Here is a 20,547-nt window from a genome sequence, read left to right as displayed (position 1 = left end):
GTACTATTTTCTTGATGCTGCGAGCTCGACAAACCTCATGCATTGAAAAGTGGCGCAATGCCAATGCATCATCGTCGTCATTGTCATCATCATCACCACCATTATTATTGTTATTATCAGAGAGTGAATCCTGTCTATAATTAATGATAACACTATAATTATTAAACAATTGACATTTCGTACAAAGATCTAAGCGAATAATTTCTAAAAAGACATTCAACATATCACAATTACTTGCAAATAATACGGTACAAATTAAGATAATCTGCATCGCCTGGAACACCGACCAGAAGATAATCTACTTATCTGAAACTAATTCTTAAAATGTTTACCTGTACTGACATACAAAATAAACAGAAAAACAAGCTTCCCAGAAATCAGGAAGAAATTAGCCGTTCGTGTCAGATGTCAACTTATGAAAGTCGGTAACCAAACATATACAGGGTACATACAGAATATAAGTCCAAAAGAAAAAACAGATGGAACTGATAGGAGTTGATTTGCTCGGAAAATTGCAAAAGGCAACAGGAGGTTTTACTTGAGCTTGCATCTTCATTGTAGTTGATCTGTTTTCCAAACGAATATGTTTTTCGAAATTGCATTCTTCAAATAAATAAACCAATAAAAACATGATATTAAAAATTAAAAGAGTCTACTTTGGCTTGTAGGTATGTAAGATTATATTTTGATTTTCGTACTCTGTATGGGATATCATGTTACACCTTTATTTATGCCAGACTATTTCCAACAGGAATGACCAAGATTTCGGCTCGCGGGCCATGCCTGGGTCATAATGCCAAAGCGTTCAGCCATGCTTTCTGCGCTCTGGAGGGGGAAGAGTGGAAAAACATCGAACGCGCTGCATTTAAATGACAGTGCAGTCGAACTGCATACGATTTGGTTTCATATTTCACATTTCTGAACAACACAGATCACAAACAAAATCAATTTTAAGTATTACTTGATTATTTTTGGCTCGCTGAAGACAGAATATTGTTTTTTTTTCTTTCCCGGCGCAGACCATCGACATACGGTTGCCACATAATCGTGACTATTTTAATTTCATAATCGGAAAATGAAATGTATGACGAGATAAAAGAAATTATTCAGGTAGTGAAGGGGGACGAAAATTTAATAGTCATGGGTGACTGGAATTCGTCAGTAGGAAAAGGGAGAGAAGGAAACATAGTAGGTGAATATGGATTGGGGGGAAGGAATGAAAGAGGAAGCCGCCTTGTAGAATTTTGCACAGAGCATAACTTAATCATAGCTAACACTTGGTTCAAGAATCATGAAAGGAGGCTGTATACATGGAAGAAGCCTGGAGATACTGACAGGTTTCAGATAGATTATATAATGGTAAGACAGAGATTTAGGAACCAGGTTTTAAATTGTAAGACATTTCCTGGGGCAGATGTAGATTCTGACCACAATCTATTGGTTATGAACTGCAGATTGAAACTGAAGAAACTGCAAAAAGGTGGGAATTTAAGGAGATGGGACCTGGATAAACTGAAAGAACCAGAGGTTGTAGAGAGTTTCAGGGAGAGCATTAGGGAACAATTGACAGGAATGGGGGAAAGAAATACAGTAGAAGAAGAATGGGTAACTCTGAGGGATGAAGTAGTGAAGGCAGCAGAGGATCAAGTAGGTAAAAAGACGCGGGCTAATAGAAATCCTTGGGTAACAGAAGAAATATTGAATTTAATTGATGAAAGGAGAAAATATAAAAATGCAGTAAATGAAGCAGGCGAAAAGGAATACAAACGTCTCAAAAATGAAATCGACAGGAAGTGCAAAATGGCTAAGCAGGGATGGCTAGAGGACAGATGTAAGGATGTAGAGGCTTGTCTCACTAGGGGTAAGATAGATACTGCCTACAGGAAAATTAAAGAGACCTTTGGAGAGAAGAGAACCACTTGTATGAATATCAAGAGCTCAGATGGCAACCCAGTTCTAAGCAAAGAAGGGAAAGCAGAAAGGTGGAAGGAGTATATAGAGGGTTTATACAAGGGCGATGTACTTGAGGACAATATTATGGAAATGGAAGAGGATGTAGATGAAGATGAAATGGGAGATAAGATACTGCGTGAAGAGTTTGACAGAGCACTGAAAGACCTGAGTCAAAACAAGGCCCCGGGAGTAGACAACATTCCATTAGAACTACTGATGACCTCGGGAGAGCCAGTCCTGACAAAACTCTACCATCTGGTGAGCATGATGTATGAGACAGGCGAAATACCCTCAGACTTCAAGAAGAATATAATAATTCCAATCCCAAAGAAAGCAGGTGTTGACAGATGTGAAAATTACCGAACAATCAGTTTAATAAGTCACAGCTGCAAAATACTAACGCGAATTCTTTACAGACGAATGGAAAAACTGGTAGAAGCCGACCTCGGGGAAGATCAGTTTGGATTCCGTAGAAATGTTGGAACACGTGAGGCAATACTGACCTTACGACTTATCTTGGAAGAAAGATTAAGAAAAGGCAAACCTACGTTTCTAGCATTTGTAGACTTAGAGAAAGCTTTTGACAATGTTGACTGGAATACTCTCTTTCAAATTCTGAAGGTGGCAGGGGTAAAATACAGGGAGCGAAAGGCTATTTACAATTTGTACAGAAACCAGATGGCAGTTATAAGAGTCGAGGGGCATGAAAGGGAAGCAGTGGTTGGGAAAGGAGTGAGACAGGGTTGTAGCCTCTCCCCGATGTTATTCAATCTGTATATTGAGCAAGCAGTAAAGGAAACAAAAGAAAAATTCGGAGTAGGTATTAAAATTCATGGAGAAGAAGTAAAAACTTTGAGGTTCGCCGATGACATTGTAATTCTGTCAGAGACAGCAAAGGACTTGGAAGAGCAGTTGAACGGAATGGACAGTGTCTTGAAAGGAGGATATAAGATGAACATCAACAAAAGCAAAACGAGGATAATGGAATGTAGTCAAATTAAGTCAGGTGATGCTGAGGGAATTAGATTAGGAAATGAGACACTTAAAGTAGTAAAGGAGTTTTGCTATTTAGGGAGTAAAATAACCGATGATGGTCGAAGTAGAGAGGATATAAAATGTAGACTGGCAATGGCAAGGAAAGCGTTTCTCAAGAAGAGAAATTTGTTAACATCGAATATAGATTTAGGTGTCAGGAAGTCGTTTCTGAAAGTATTTGTATGGAGTGTAGCCATGTATGGAAGTGAGACATGGACGATAACTAGTTTGGACAAGAAGAGAATAGAAGCTTTCGAAATGTGGTGCTACAGAAGAATGCTGAAGATAAGGTGGGTAGATCACGTAACTAATGAGGAGGTATTGAATATGATTGGGGAGAAGAGAAGTTTGTGGCACAACTTGACTAGAAGAAGGGATCGGTTGGTAGGACATGTTCTGAGGCATCGAGGGATCACAATTTTAGCATTGGAGGGCAGCGTGGAGGGTAAAAATCGTAGAGGGAGACCAAGAGATCAATACACTAAGCAGATTCAGAAGGATGTAGGTTGCAGTAGGTACTGGGAGATGAAGAAGCTTGCACAGGATAGAGTAGCATGGAGAGCTGCATCAAACCAGTCTCAGGACTGAAGACCACAACAACAACAACAATCGGAAAAGGTTTTTGGCAGAAATATGTCGATCGAAATATTGTAGCACTTTTGCAACATGATTATGGAGACTTGGAAAATCTACCTGAGGAAAGCAATGTAGACGTCCTGGACAGATTTAAGCGTAAAAAGACTTGTCATTAAAACTGGAATTACCTTGGCCGTCAATTAATGACGTCTGCACATGCAGAGAGGCGCTTTCAACTGGGTGGTGAACGGTTTCGAAAACAGCTCGAAAACAGGCATAAGACTGACAGTGCCCTCAAAACCTTTCTAAAATTATCCTCGTAATTCACATAAGTCCACAATGAATTCTTGACACCTCCCGCTTTCTTTAATGCCAGTGTGCTTAGGGAACTGGACTACCTTTGTCAGTATGTGTTCCGTCTACAAAGCGATTTTCTTTCATAATATTTCTTCACGAAATCAGAAAGAAGTTACTTTGCAATGTCTGTGGGTAGTATCTGCAATCCATTCTGGCTGTGCCAAATTTTGTTCCTGTACTCCCTTTTCTTCCATTAGGTCAACAACAGCGAGTTTTAAATCGAAAAATCGTACCAGACATGCTCCTTGATTTAAACAATGCAGCATTCAGTAATTTATGAAGTCTCCATACACGTCGATTATTTCCGACGAAAACTGTTGCAACTGACAATAGAATAATGGGCGCGACTTCAGAAATTTTACTATTTATACCACCCATTTTCCTTAACTGCTCCATGGCTGCAAATTTAGCACAAAGTGCTTTTTCAGGTACAGAACAATGAATACCGTCTGTCGATCGTTCTAATTTTTTGTTGTTCCATTTTCATCTAAATGTTTAAATTCCTTCTACATCTACATCTAAATCCACATGGTTACTCTGCAATTCACACTTAAGTGCCTGGCAGAGGGTTAATCGAACCATTTTCATACTACTTTTCTACGACTCCATTCTCGAATGACGCGTGGGAAAAAGGAACACATAAATCTTTCCGTTCCAGCTCTGATTTCTCTTATTTTATTGTAATGATCATTTCTCCCTACGTAGGTGGGTGACAACAAAATATTTACGCATTCGGAAGAGAAAGTTGGTGATTGAAATTTCGTAAATTGATCTCACCGCAAAGAAAACCGCCTTTGTTTCAGTGACTGCCACCCCAACTTGCGTATCATATCAGTGACACTCTCACCCCTATAGCGCGATAACAAGAAACGAGTTGCCCTTCTTCGCACTATTTCGATGTTCTCCATCAATCCTACCTGGTAAGGATCCCATACAGTGCAGCAGTATTCCAGCAGAGGATGTACAAGTGTAATGTAGGCTGTCTCTTTAGTGGGTTTGTCGCATCTTCTAAGTGTTCTGCCAACAAAGCGCTGTCTTTGTTTTGCCTTCCTCACAATATTATCTATTTGGTCTTTCCAATTTAAGTTGCTCGTAATTGTAATTCCTAGGTATTTAGTCGAATTGAAAGCCCTTAGATTTGTGCGATTTATATACACAAAATTTATCGGATTTATTTTAGCACCCAAGTGAATGACCTTGCACTTTTTTTTGTTTAGTTCTAATTGCCACTTTTCGCACCATACAGAAATTCTCTCTAGATAATTTTGTAATTGGAATTGGTCGTCTGATGATTTTACTAGACGGTAAATTACAGTGTCATTTGCAAACAATCCAAGGGGGCTGCTCAGATTATCACTTAGATCATTTATATAAATTAGGAACAGCAGAGGGCCTATGACACTACCTTGCGGAACGCCAGATATCACTTCTCTTCTACTCGGTGATTTACCGTCTGTCACTAAGAACTGTGACCTCTCTGAGAGGAAATCAAGAATCCAGCCACACAACTGTGACGATAATCCATATGCATGCAATTTGATTAATAGTCGCTTGTGAGGAACGGGATCAAAAGCCTTCTGGAAATCTAAGAATATGGAAACGATCTGAGGTCCCTTGTCGACACCACTCACTAGTTCATGGGAATAACAAGAATGATATTTTCTGAATCCCTATTGGTTATGTCTCAATAAGTCATTTTCTTCAAGGTGATTCATAATGTTCAAGTACAGTATATGCTCCAAAATCCTACTGCAAATTTAGGTCAGTGATATGGGTCTGTAATTCAATATGTTACTCCTATTTCCTTTCTTGAATATTGGTGTGACCTGTGCTACTTTCCAGTCTTTAGGAACAGACCTTTCGTGAAGTGAGCTAAGAAAGGCGCTATTGTGTCTGCATACTCTGCGAGGAACCTTATTGGTATACTATCTGGACCGGAAGACTTGCCTTTCTTAAGTGATTTGAGTTGTTTCGCAACACCTAAGATATCTACTTTTATGTCACTCATGCTAACAGCTGTTCTGGTTTCGAATTCTGGAATATTTACTTCGCCTTCTATCGTGAAGGAATAACGGAAAACTATTTAGTAACTCCGCTTTAGTGGCACCATCATCGGTAACACTTCCATCGCTATCATGCAGTGACGATATTGACTGTTTTTTGCCACTGGTGTACTTTACATATGACCAGAATCTCTTTGGGTTTTCTACCACATTTTGAGACAATATTTCATAGTGGCACTATTAAAAGCATTTCATATTGACGTTCGCACTAAATTTCGAGGTTCCATGAAACTTAGCCACTCTTGGGGATTTTGCGTTTTTCTGAATTTGGCATGCTTTTTTCGTTGCTTCTGCAACAGTGTTCTGACGTGTTTTGTGTACCATGGTGGATCAGTCCCGTCTCTTATTAACCTATGCGATATGAATCTATCTATTGCTGTCGATACTGTATCTTTGAATTTGAGCCATATCTGGTCTACACTTACATAATTAGCTAGGAAGCAAGACTCTCTCTTAGGAAGGCATCAAGCGAATTTTCATCTGCTGTTTTAAATAGATATATTTTGCGTTTATTTTTAGTGGTTTTGGTTGACATGGTTTTGAGCCTCGCTACAACGACCCTGTGTTCACTAATCCCTGTGTCCATCATGACACTCTCTATTAGATCAGGATTATTTGTGGCTAAGAGATCAAGTGCGTTTTCGCAACCATTTACATTTCGTGTGAACTCATGAACTAATTGTTCAAAGCAATTCTCAGAGAAAGCATTTAGTACAATTTCGGGAGTTGTTTTCTGTCCACCCCCGGCTTTGAACATGTATTTGCGCCAACAAATCCATGGTATATTGAAGTCTCCACCAATTATAACTGTATGAGTGGGGTACTTATTTGTAATGAGATTCAAGTTTTCTTGGAAGCATTCAGCTATTATATCATCGGAGTCGGAGGGTTGGTAGAAGGAGCCAATTATTATTTTGGTACAGCTGTTGAGTATAGCCTCTACCCATAGTAATTTGCAGGAACTATCTATTTCAACTTCACTACAAGATAAACTACTACCAACAAACACAAACACACCACCACCTACTTTATTTAATCCATCCTTTGTGAACACGGTTTGCGCCTCTGTAAAAATGTCGGCAGAATTTATCTCTGGCTTTAGCCAGATTTCTGTTCCTATAACGATTTCAGCTTCAATGCTTTGTATCAGCGCTTGAAGCTCTGGTACTTTTCCAACACAGCTATGACAATTTACAACTACAATACCGACTGTTGTTTGGTCGATTCTCATCGTTTCTTTGCCCTGAACCCTTTGAGAGTGGAGCCCTTTTTGACCTTTCCCAAGGCTGTCTAACCTAAAAAAACCGCCCAGTCCATGCCACACAGCCCCTGCTATCCGTGTAGCCGCCTCCTGAGTGTAGTGGACACCTGACCTACTTAGAGGAACCCGAATCCCCACCGTGATCCTGTAACGCCGTTGCATAGCAAATCTGTAGTATGTGTCGATACGCGAATTGAAAATTCTTAAGCTTCTCTTTTGTCATTCCCACTCACTTTAAAAGATTGTGACGTTGGATCGCTAGACTGATTCTTTTTGCGCAAACTGCCACTGGACCTGTGAACGTTCTTCATGCCACAAACAAGTAGCGAAAGGTAAACATCGCTGACACATCGATTTTGTTGAACTCATAGAGAGTTGTGGCGAAGGAAAACTGACACACAACAGGGCTAAATGAAATGTCACACTGTTCAGGGTTCTTCCAAGAAGGACTGAGCAATGCTGAGTGATGAGCCAGACCTTGGTGTGCACACAGCCGCCATGCACGAAGTGTGGCATGCCATTTCCGGCCCTGATTTACATGGCAACAAGTTAGTAACTGGCTAAAGATTTTTGTCAAGTCAGTCATCATTTATGTGAGGACTCATAAGTGTGTATATGTTGATTCAGGAATATTAAGGAAATTCATTCTACTTTTACAACTCCTGTATTATGCTTTGAATTCTCTCTTTTACATAGCACACTCTAGACTTGATGTTACTTATAAACATAATATGCATGATTATCTTTAACTACCTTACCTCAACATGTCAACAGAGGACGGTGAATAATTTATAAACGAAATGCAATGGGCAAAAAAATGGTTCAAATGTCTCTGAGCACTATGGGACTTAACATTTGAGGTCATCAGTCCCCTAGACTTAGAACTACTTAAACCTAACTAACCTAAGGACATGACACACATCCATACCTGAGGTAGGATTCGAACCTGCGACCACAGCCACAGCGCAGTTCTGGACTGAAGCGCCTAGAACCGCTCGGCCACAACGGCCGGCTCCAATGGGCACTTAACACATCTATGATTATCGATTGTCACGTAATTGAACATTAAACACATAGGGAAATCATTCATTTATGCACGCTTCAAGTTATGCAACAAATACATACATATGTTACACTTGGATTTCACATGATATTTAGCGCTGCATATTGCTAAGCGCGATCTCAAACATTTTTTCTACACATAACTGAAGTTATACATATTTACAGCACTTGGTTCCTTTGTGAGTAGATGCATCTCTCTTGTCGCTATCACAGTACTCACTTACACATTTGGGTGCATTCCTCTAAGGTAATGAATGTCAGAGTTGGCTATATATCTCACCACAGAGTCAGGCTTAGATTTCTCAGTACTCTGAGATTGGAGACAGTACATAATGAGCCAGACGTTCGATTGAGGGGGTAGGTATGGTTATGATAGGGGGAATTAGACTAAGGGTTGGCTTACTGGTCTGTTTCTTATTGCTTATTCACATTTTTGCAACGAACATGGATAAGAGCACAAACACTTTTATGACTTTGGTAGGCGTAAATTATAGACGAGGTTTATAACCCCCCCAGTCGATGACTTGATTAAGATTCAGGTATACACTATGTAAGTAGGCTGTTTATGTTTTCTTTATGTAAGTAGGCTGTTTATGTTTTCTTATTGGCAACGTTACGTAGCGCTCTATATGAAAATCACTGGCTGTGCTGTGTGCAGTCTGTGGCTAGTTTGCATTGTTGTCTGCCATTGTAGTGTTGGGCAGCGGCAGCTGGATGTGAACAGCGCGTAGCGTTGCGCAGTTAGAGGTGAGCCGCCAGCAGTGGTGGATGTGAGGAGAGAGATGGCAGAGTTTTGAAATTACATATATTATGACTTGTGATGATATTAAGGTAAATACATTGTTTGTTCTCCATTAAAATCTTTCATTTGCTAACTATCCCTATCAGTAGTTAGTGCCTTCCGTAGTTTGAATCTTTTATTTAGCTGGCAGTAGTGGCGCTCGCTGCATTGCAGTAGTTCGAGTAACGAAGATTTTTGTGAGGTAAGTGATTTGTGAAAGGTATAGGTTAATGTTAGTCAGGGCCATTCTTTTGTAGGGATTTTTGAAAGTCAGATTGCGTTGCGCTAAAAATATTGTGCGTCAGTTTAAGCACAGTCGTATATAAATTGTTCTAAGGGGACGTTTCATATGTCGACCCTTAGCCTAGGATACCTCACTGGAATCTTCTGATTTTTTCCTTGTAGTTTGTGCAATTAGTGTAGCTATTGTTTATTGCTAGCGCGTAATTATAGAGATAATCTCCTTTGTAGTTGCAGTCTTTCATTGTTGTACAGTAAAACAGTTGTGGCATGCATGTAGATTTGCACCAAGTATTTCGCAGCTGCGCTTGCAATTAACTAGATATTATTTTCAGTGCTATGTTAATGTGTTCTCTTATTGTTGCTCTTCAAATTGTGCTTTTCTGTGTTATCGTGTGAAATATTGTGACAATAATGGCGTGTGAAAAACGTAATACTAGGCTGCAAAGTAAACTGAGAAATAACAGTGAAGACGAAAGCAGTGTGTTAACGCCACCATGTAATGAATTAACAAATATTCAAAGTAGTAATTTGGTAACTGTGCATAGGGAAATGGAGCGGGCGTCAAATAATGGAGTAGACAGTGAAACAGGTAGTGAACAGGGAAGCATTATCGATCGATCGGTCGGCAACAGCTCGCCTCAGGAATTAGGAATGACAGAACACAATATTGCATATACTGTAGACTCAGGTTTTGGGTTCTCACCGTATTCTCAAATGAGTGAAGACACATGTTCTGCTTGTCAAAATGTGAATGTTGCTGGTGAATGCACTGCCGAAAAGCGTAGAGGAACAGATTCCAGACACTAATGCATTGTTATTACAATTAATGCAACAAATGGGACAAAATCTTCAAAAGTTAGACACAATGGAACAAAATCAGAGACAAACACAGCAAAAGCTTGAGAAGTTAGACACAATGGAACAACACCAGAGACAAACACAGCAACAGTTAGACACAATGGAACAACACCAGAGGCATACACAGCAACAGTTAGACACAATGGAACAAAAGCTTCAAAAGTTAGACTCAGTGGAACATACGCTTGAACAAACACGTGAAGATTTAACTACTGAGTTACATAACATTGAATCGAAATGTCAAAAAGTCTGTAATGACGTAAAAACACAAATTTGTGAGCATTTTCAACCTATTTTTTCGCGGCATGAAAATGCATTACAGAATCACGAAGCAGCCATAAAAGAACTGCAAACTATTGTTCATGAAAATCATGAGACCTAGCAAGCTAAAATTGACTCAGTTGCATCTACCGATTTGGTTACGCAACTTGCAAAAACTCAAGAAAACTTAAAGGACACAGTAGATACTCTGAAAATTTGTTCAGAAAGACACATGGAGGAAATTAGTTCATTATCAGAGAAAGTAGTTGAACTTTCGGATCAGCTAAATAATTTATCTACGAAGGTAGATGATAATCTGAATGACACAAAACCAGTAGACACAGAAGAGTGCGAACAAATTAGGAAATTCAAACAAAATCAGAATCAAATTAATACGCAACACCAAAGAGAAATCCGGGAAGTACAAGATCAGCTGACACAGGTAATACAAGAATTACATATTTCAGAGGCACTCGCGCCCCAATACGGGAAGAGGGACATAGAAATACGGAACAGCCACAAAATAATAACACAGGGCACTTCGGAAATTATGAAAGAAATTGGCAAGGTACACCGAATTTTGAGATGGAACCGCCGAAACGACGTAACAGTGACCGACATGCGACTCGCCGACATGATGATTTTGATCACAAGCTGTTCATTACTACACGTAAATTCAAAACATTTAAGAATTCTGGCAACAACATTCATCCACAAGCATGGCTTCATCGATTTTCTCATTGTTTTCCTCCCAACTGGTCATTGGAGCACAGGTTATAATTTATGTGTGGCTACTTGGAGAATGAACCAGCTGTAAGAATGCGATCGGTCATTCTAGATTGTCACAGTGAAGTAGAATTTTACCATGCATTCCTCTCAGCATATTGGTCTCAAGCTACACAAGACCGATTAAAACATAGCATCATAATGATGAAACGTTTCGAACAATCTGAATTTTCCAGTCTTGTGAAATATTTTGAAGACATGTTGCACAAGAATCAGTACCTGTCAAACCCATACAGCCCTTCAGAACTCATCCGCATTTGCTTAATGAAATTGTCTGAACATTTAAGAAATATTATTTTGGCAGGGCGTTGCAAAGACGACATTGAAGCTTTTCAGGGACTCTTACAAGAATTAGAAATTGACACTGACAATCGCGGAATGCGAATACAGGAACACAACAATTACAGGTCACGTCCGTCGCAATTCCGCTATGAATGAAATAATAACTGGACACAACAAGGCTATTCCCACAACGTAAATCGTGACCAAAATAGACACCACCGGTATGACAACCACTGGCAGAGTAATAGTTACAGGGAAAGGTCGCATTTCCGTAGTAATGAATATGACAGAGACAATCATAGAAACAGACAATATGGCAACCAGAACAATTATTATCACGGGAGACAGAATAACTTCAGATGCAATGGTCCACCGTGCAGTGATAATTCAGGGAGAAGTTCTCCACCACTTAACCGACAAGAAAGAAGCTACAGGAACTACCGACATGACGGCAGACGATATAATCGTAACAACAGACTTGAAGTGCATCAGAACTGGCGAGATTCAAACAGAGCAGGGTATTCTCGTCACGGTGAATTTGTAGAAATTAGGTCTCCAAATCCCAATAACGATGCGCGCCAACAAAGGAACAGACAATGACTCGCACCGCAGGCTGCCGCGTGCGCCGGCTGGCTCAGAGAAAAATATCATAGACGCTAACCTTGAGAAAAATTCCAGTATTCTTTACCGACGTATACCACATGATAATTGCGTTAAAGTTGAAACTCTGCGTACTAGGAAGAGCAAAGGGCTACACCACATTTCACATGTGAAACCATTTATTGAGAGATAATCTGCTTCTTAACTTTGTCTTTGCCATATAACTTTTCACTTTACATTGCTAGTATGCTTTGTCAGACTTAGAATCTGTTAACATGCAACAATGTTGGAAGTTAAATATCAAATCAAGAACCAAGAGAACTTATTTAAACAGAAATTACGAACGCATTGTTATAGTGAACAGACGTCACAATGTTATTGTGTGTGTACATTCTTGCTTGTTAGTTGCACGATTACGTAACGACTATCAGGCTTACATACTTAGAACATATACTGCCAATGAGATTTTAATGCAACATTTTGCTTTACTTGAAAATACATTCTGGATTTAAAGTACTTTATGTGAGGTACCAGATGACACAGTGATTAGTTTATGTAACAGTTTCACGATTTTATCATGACGCCACTAATGAGTGACAATTTATAATGTTGCTTTTGCGGTGTTTCTGTTTTATGTCTGCACAGTTTTATGTATTATTCTGGAAAGTAAAACATGTTTTAGTAGAAACTTTTGTGGTATAGCTACAATGAGACAGCCTTTTCCGTAGCACAACAATATGTTACAGCACAGTAATTTCTTCATCAGAACAATAAGTGTAATAACTAAGATATCTATACGCAAAGCATTTCACTTTTGTTTACCATGAGGTAAGTACATTGACTTCTGCAGAACTTAGCTTTCGGAGGAAAATAACTACGACACTTCCACAGAGATTATCTTACAGAAAGACGCACATTTAGCGCTACAGGACACGCATTTGAGTGATTAATTTTATACTTAAGTCATTTATTTTTAAAGATATTTGAAGTACAATGATACAAAGGTTTTCTGTGATACATTTCATTCCATTGCTGTAATCTGTAACACCTGAGGGTATAATTACATTAATCCTCAGGGGGGTACACACCTACTTTGTGTACCATGTGTTTGGCAAGCACAAGGAGCCCTAGCTAATATGGTATTTGCTTACACAACTTTACACATCGGTACCATATTCCTCTAACACATAAATTACACAGCTATCTGATCATTTAACTGAGAGAGAAACTTTTTTTTTACATCAGTGACACATGTTTACGCAATTACACAGTTGGGTAACTTCACACTTATGAAATTGTATTTTGTCTGTACTTTGTGAATTGTTCATATTTTTTCGGAACCACTGTGATACTATGAGAGCTTTGAGTGATATATTTGGTGTGGGATCACGATTTTTAAAGTACGTTTGAGGCAGATGACACTTTTGACATGAGCAGAGAATTTTTTTTTAATTATTGGAGGAAGCTACGACGATTTTGAGAGTTGACTGAGGTGTTATGATGTTATTATTACGATGACTATGTGTATTATGCTGTTGCGGTATGTTTATGATCAATGAGATGATGCTATATGAGGAATTTGATTATGCTACATATTTATTAAGATGAAATATTGAAGAAGTGTCGACAAATAAGGTAAGGAATAATGAGTAGTGGTTAGGGACTCTGATTTATGAAAAGGATGTAGGAAACCAAGAAACGTACTTTAAGAGTTATGAAATGTATGTAAATGCGTGAATGTATTACAATGCCGACGAAAATTTTTAGACATTGTTATATCAATAGGATTTTGTTTCTACAGCTTTGTAACGCAAATTCTTGACCTGTGAAATATTTTTATATGAGACTATCACTGTAGCGGAAACTGCTGTCGTAAATATTTCCGTAAGAAAGTTAAGTGACCACCTGCACGTAATGCGTTGTGGGCACCCAGCTGTGTCAGACGGCTGGAGAAAAAGCCATTAGCGTGTGCCTTTTCAGAGGCACAGGTAGAAAAAAAAGGGAGGCCATTATCCTTGCTATTGACATTCATTTGTAGAAAGCATCGTAAATATGACACCCTCAAACTTGAAAACATGATAACACTGTGGAGCTATTAATATATGATATTTACTAAAATCCCTAATGAAATGATGAGAAACATTTTACATCTATTGTCTTTGTAGTTGAGAGATTGCTCATTTTGTTTAATATCTGGTTTCCAGCTGTGTTGCAGCATTAGTTTTATAAAATAAACTTAGATGCATTTGCTAATGTGAACACTTTCTGTCAACAGATCTATTAAATAATTATTTTATGATCCACATTCTTCGAAAAAGGAGCTCTTGGAATTGAAAGAACAATAAGAAGGGACTGATAACAATAACTGCATATATAATTTTCTTTTCAAGTACTTGGTAATTTTTTGTAGAATTAGTTTTTGTGGTGCACCACTTTAATTACATAGACATTAAGATGTGAATATACATTTCCCTTATCTGCATTGTTGTCTTTAGTGTAATATTTTTTCTTCTTGAGCTTTGTCATGTTTAGGTATATCTTATAGCTTTTGCTGCTGCTGTTTGCCAGGCATAGTGTTACTGAATTTCAAATTGTGTTACTCTTCTAAGCTAGTTTTACTACTGATTTATTTTTCTTGTTTGCTGCACAGTGCCTTATATTAGTTGTAATACTGCAATTGCTTTGCCTATTTAAAATTTTTGTCCTTGATGTTTGTGTTAATTGTTTTATGCTGCTGCATTGCCTCATCCCTTAGTTTAGCATCTGAGCTCAGTAGATTTAAGTTAGCTTAAGAGGGGGTAGCCTCTAAGAGAATGAGTTGCGATGAATTGGAAGAAATGCATTGAGAATTTATACGAAAGAAGTACAGAAAGCAGGTTTAGGTAAGATTTTCTTGGAAATAAATGTTGAGGTAAGATAATGGTAAATAAATAATGAGGTAAGAAATGTGTGAACAGAATACAGAAAGCATGCTTGGATAGAATTTTTTGGCTGGAGCAAATATCGAAATAAGACGAAAGATCTATGGAATGAAGTTTTGGGTTGGACTGCAGTACCAAATGTTACACTGAAAACGAACCCTGTCCTTTCCTTTTGTGTTATCCCACTATGTGTTTGTGTACCCTTGTGTATTTGTTTTCTTCCTGTCTCTGTGTAGTTTCATAGAATTTTTTCTTCTTCTGATACTAAGCTACATTCACTATGATGAGGAATACTGTTATCCTCAAATATAATTGGCATCAATAATATGTTATTTACCTTATAAAGATGTTTAGACATTATTTATTCTGTTTTGTTTTAATGCTCATGTGTAAAGTTGATGTTTCAAAAGTTATTCTGATCTTTTATGTATTTACTCATGTCATAATTCCTGTAACACTGATGTATATGTTATTTCTATTCTTTTGTAAAGCTTGTACTACGAATCTTATCTGTATTGTTATGTTCTTTAATGATGTATTTGGTACCTTTGTAATTGTATGCTCATGTTATAAAATTGTAATTGACACCGGTTCATCATATTAGTAACTTGTAAGTTACATTTCACTGCACACGTTTCTGTTGGTCATAGTATATGGACAATATGTGAGAAATAGGGACTGTTAGTGTTTGCACATGTGTTAATAATTCAGCAAGGGACTGGATAACAGCATTGCTGGTTCTAAGGACAATTCCAAAAACTTTGTGCGTGCACAAGTGGTGGTTATGGACTTGTTATATTAACTGCACGACTCTTCAATGGTGATTGTGCACCCGCACAGTCACAACAGATGGCTGCTGGCCATCTCTACAAGGACTACAGTGGGTCTGCATCTCTGATGACCCACCAATACCATTATTTCTACAAGGACTACAGTGGGTCTGCACCTCTGGTGGCCCACCAATACCACAATCTCTACCAGGACTACAGTGGGCCTGTCCACAATTTCTACAAGGACTGCAGTGGGTCTGCGCCTCTGGTGGCTCACCAATACCATACTCTCTACCAGGACTCCAGTGGGTCTGCTCTGTGATGACCTACCTACCAATCTTCTTCAAAACATCGAATGACTCTGCTGTGGGTTTGCTCTGTTGTGGGCCATTACCTGTCAGCATGTCAAGAGTCAGCACTGTCTTTCAGTTGGAAGGACAACACTACTTCTTCAAGACTGCATGGAAATCCACAACTTCCGTGTGCATTGTCTTTTACTGCTCAGACTTTGAAAAAAAAACCACTGAAATTTTACTGTGATGAACAATCTGGACTGTCTTTATGGACTGTGAGAAAATTTCAGCTTTTGACCAACATTGTATAAATAAGTGTGTGCATTTGATATCTTTGTTATTGTAATTATGAAAAATTTTTTCAAATCATTATTGGCCACTGCCCAAAACAATTTGTAAAATTTTTTTTGGGGAGCATGGGGGCTATGTAAGTAGGCTGTTTATGTTTTCTTTATGTAAGTAGGCTGTTTATGTTTTCTTTATGTAAGTAGGCTGTTTATGTTTTCTTATTGGCAACGTTACGTAGCGCTCTATATGAAAATCACTGGCTGTGCTGTGTGCAGTCTGTGGCTAGTTTGCATTGTTGTCTGCCATTGTAGTGTTGGGCAGCGGCAGCTGGATGTGAACAGCGCGTAGCGTTGCGCAGTTAGAGGTGAGCCGCCAGCAGTGGTGGATGTGAGGAGAGAGATGGCAGAGTTTTGAAATTACATATATTATGACTTGTGATGATATTAAGGTAAATACATTGTTTGTTCTCCATTAAAATCTTTCATTTGCTAACTATCCCTATCAGTAGTTAGTGCCTTCCGTAGTTTGAATCTTTTATTTAGCTGGCAGTAGTGGCGCTCGCTGCATTGCAGTAGTTCGAGTAACGAAGATTTTTGTGAGGTAAGTGATTTGTGAAAGGTATAGGTTAATGTTAGTCAGGGCCATTCTTTTGTAGGGATTTTTGAAAGTCAGATTGCGTTGCGCTAAAAATATTGTGCGTCAGTTTAAGCACAGTCGTATATAAATTGTTCTAAGGGGACGTTTCAACTATAATATGAGGTACTACAGACCATGAATCATGTAGGTACCAGATTCTATTGTTGTAATTGAACCCTTAGATCCAAGTACTGCTTTTACTTTCACTTTGGGACATTCGAAAATAATTCTTCTTCTGTAGTATTTAAAATACTCACGAGGCTAGTGCCTCTCTGCTCCATCACTAAGGCAACAGGCAATTACACGTGTTGGCAACAGCTACTTGTCTGCTGTTTTTCCCATCATATCTGTGTTCTGCACTGTTATCCTTAACACGTTTTCTTCTCACGGGCCTGTTCATATAAAATGACAGAGGTTCTCTTTCCTTTCCCTCTGCTGCTTATCTTTGTTCCTTGTTTCCATCAGATGCGACATCTTATCGCCTTTTACCTCTTCTTGTTCCTCGCTTTGGAGGTCTCACTTCTCTCTCGGCTCGAAGTCTAATCCTACCAGAATTCCTGAGATACCATTTGCCCTCGCTACCCGATTTTCTCGGCACTGTTTTCTCCCGATCCACAAGATTTTCATGTTCAGCTCCAGTTCCGTCTGTTATAGTACTGAAAGCCCTTGACAAATAGCGTCTTCCTTGCAGACTACATGATTACTCTTAAATCCTCACAGAAGTGTCTGGCTAAAATTCTTTCATACGGTACACCTTATTCATCCTCTCCAATCTAAAACTTGTGTTCGACGCACATCGTCATTTATCGTCAGTGTTTAAATTGCGGCTCTGCGCGTGTCTCTTACTTCTTTAGTTATGCCTTAAGTTTTAGTTTTTCGCCGGCGTTACTGTCCACCATAATCTCCAGTGCTGATTCCTTTGTTACGCTTGCTTCAGCGGCAATACCTACTACGAAATTCGTGGTTCCTCTTCTTGTGATCTCACTATTGTTTTAATTATCTCATCTTCGGTTCCCTGTGTGAATACTGCACGTGCCATCTTTACAACTAGAGCCTAGCTACTCAAAACATCTGATGCCCTCATCACCCCCTGGGCAGATTCTTGGTTGCAATGTGTCAACGTGACTCGCCTATTCGTCCATGCTTTCGGTTGTTTTCTGTCTACTTGAGAATAATAAGTACACATGGTAATCCAAAGTATGTTTCGAATCGTAGTTCACCAGTAAATTTCCTTTCATACCTGGCCAAGACGCTTTCAAGTCACATTCGAGTAGCGTACTTTGAGCTGCACCCATAATCCTAGTTTTGTCAAATTTCAGTACAACACATTGATTATGGCTTGGCGTTAGTTCGATTGCTAGGTCAAAATAGTCTACAAACTCTCTAAGTTCATCTGTGTTTTTGTCAAGAGCTCTTGGGATCAACTTAAATGCGTCAGACAAGACTATATGCTCAACGGAGACCACACTATCGTCCAGATTCAAATTAGACTTTTTTTTCATCTCTTTTCACAGCTGTAGACCTTGTTTCCAAACTATGTTGTGATCCACTCAAACCTGTTTCTCGGTCAGGTGGCGTTACTGTGTTGACGTTGCTTGCAGGCATGCGGATGGAATTCAATGTGGTCAGCAAAACACATGCAGCTGATTGAAGTGTTGACATCCCCAACTTCTGTTGTAACTGCTGTGTCAGCGTCCTGTCTTGTTTACTACCTTGGAGCTGCTCGCTGTGGTCTCGGAATTCTTCGATATGAGTCAATGACTCCTTCTCCTTTCTTATTTCTCTCCTGCTGTACAGTAGAAATGACTGCTGTGCCTGGTACTCTATCTGATCTACCTCAAAAGCTTAAGCTGATACGTCCTAAAATGGAGCGTGCTAGATCTCCGAAGAGAAAATTCTGTCTACCTACTCTAAGGCATCTTACCTCTTACTGAAGGTACTGAGCCATGAACCGAAGACTGGAACCCACATCTGACACCAGTTTTAAATGTCATATAACCCATCATGGGTCAAGAAATACTTACTTTGGAAGCTCACACTCAGATCAGAGATGAAGCAGCATTTTTGGTCAATCATTTCTTAGTATGCGAGCGACTGTGTACAGGAGTGAAACGCTGACAGGGTCAAGCTTTGACTTTTTAGATCTCTGTGGTGGGAGACAATACAGAATGGGCCAGATGTTAGACTAGGGGTAGATATGGTGATGACAGAGGAAATTAAATTCTGGGTTGGTTTACTGGTCTGTTTCTGATTGCTTCTTCATGTGTTTGCAACAAACGTGGAGAAGAGAACAGATACTATTTTAAAGAAGAGCACACGAAAAGCATGTGCTTTGTCCAATTTATCAAATTGTTCAGGAGAATAAGTTTGAAGTCTGAAACCGAATTTTGTGTGTAGTAATGGATAAAATTAGTGAATACTAAAGCCATTTCCAAGTATACAGTGCATACATTAAATTTAATATAGATTGATACCTTAAATATTTAAGCTGTAGTTTTATTGGTGTAACATTTAAACTAATGTCATGCATTACAAGTGAAAAATGTGCTACTTTTATATAGCAGAATAGTAGATATTTTGAGTAAAACTGTACTTTCTTGCTAAACATTAACTGTCAAAAGATTTTACAATGAAAACAGTGACTGAACCAATAAAAATACTTCTTGCAAAACCATTTCTCTTTGCTGTTTTAACTTCATTTGATAAAGTGGAAATAAGAATAAAATATAATCTCATGTTGTCCCAATATGCACTTCTCAGCCTAATTTAAGAAATTTGTTTAAAACACTCTAACTTCTTGTCCACAACACTCTCTTAAAACCTGGAGATCCTGATACTTCCTTTCAGTGTTCACAGAGAACACATAAAATATTATTATTATTATTATTAGTATTATATAAAATGATTCTGAAAAAATATTTTATTATATTTTTGTATTCCAGCTCTGTAAGCAGGAAATGTGTGTTCTCCAGACTGTTGCTTTGGAAGTCAGAGTGAAGCTCTCACCAACAGTGAAATCCAAGCTCCATTGTAAGTTTCTTGATGTTGAATGGGACAGAAAGGTTTTTTTCTGATGAATACCTCTTTGATGGGCCTTGTTAGAAAAGGAAATTTCCCAAAATATTTCTTCTTCATAAAAGACCCCAAATTGTATCATATCTTGTTTGACCACCACATCGGAAGCTTTGGGTTTACATCAAACATTAATCATGATCCACACCAAGATCATTGGAACTTCTGCTACTGCCCCTGTGTTAACCACTCCCATATTCATATCACACTCCATAAAATAGTATCCACTAACAGGGAATGTTACTTTCACTGTCCCCAAAAGTTTCGGTTCACTCACAGGATAATTAAGTTAACTTAGAATAGTGTAATTCTTATCCTGGCCTGAACATGAATCATAAAAACTTCAAGATGTTTGACTTTCTTGTCCAGTACTTCCATCACAATGTAATTTAAAAAGGAAACCATTCCACTGGACCCTTTTCTTTCAGTGTCTTCAGTGTAAGTGTAGA

The sequence above is a fragment of the Schistocerca cancellata genome, chromosome 6, assembly GCF_023864275.1.
Source record: "Schistocerca cancellata isolate TAMUIC-IGC-003103 chromosome 6, iqSchCanc2.1, whole genome shotgun sequence".
Lineage (NCBI taxonomy): Eukaryota > Metazoa > Arthropoda > Insecta > Orthoptera > Acrididae > Schistocerca > Schistocerca cancellata.
This window is presented reverse-complemented; position numbering follows the sequence as displayed.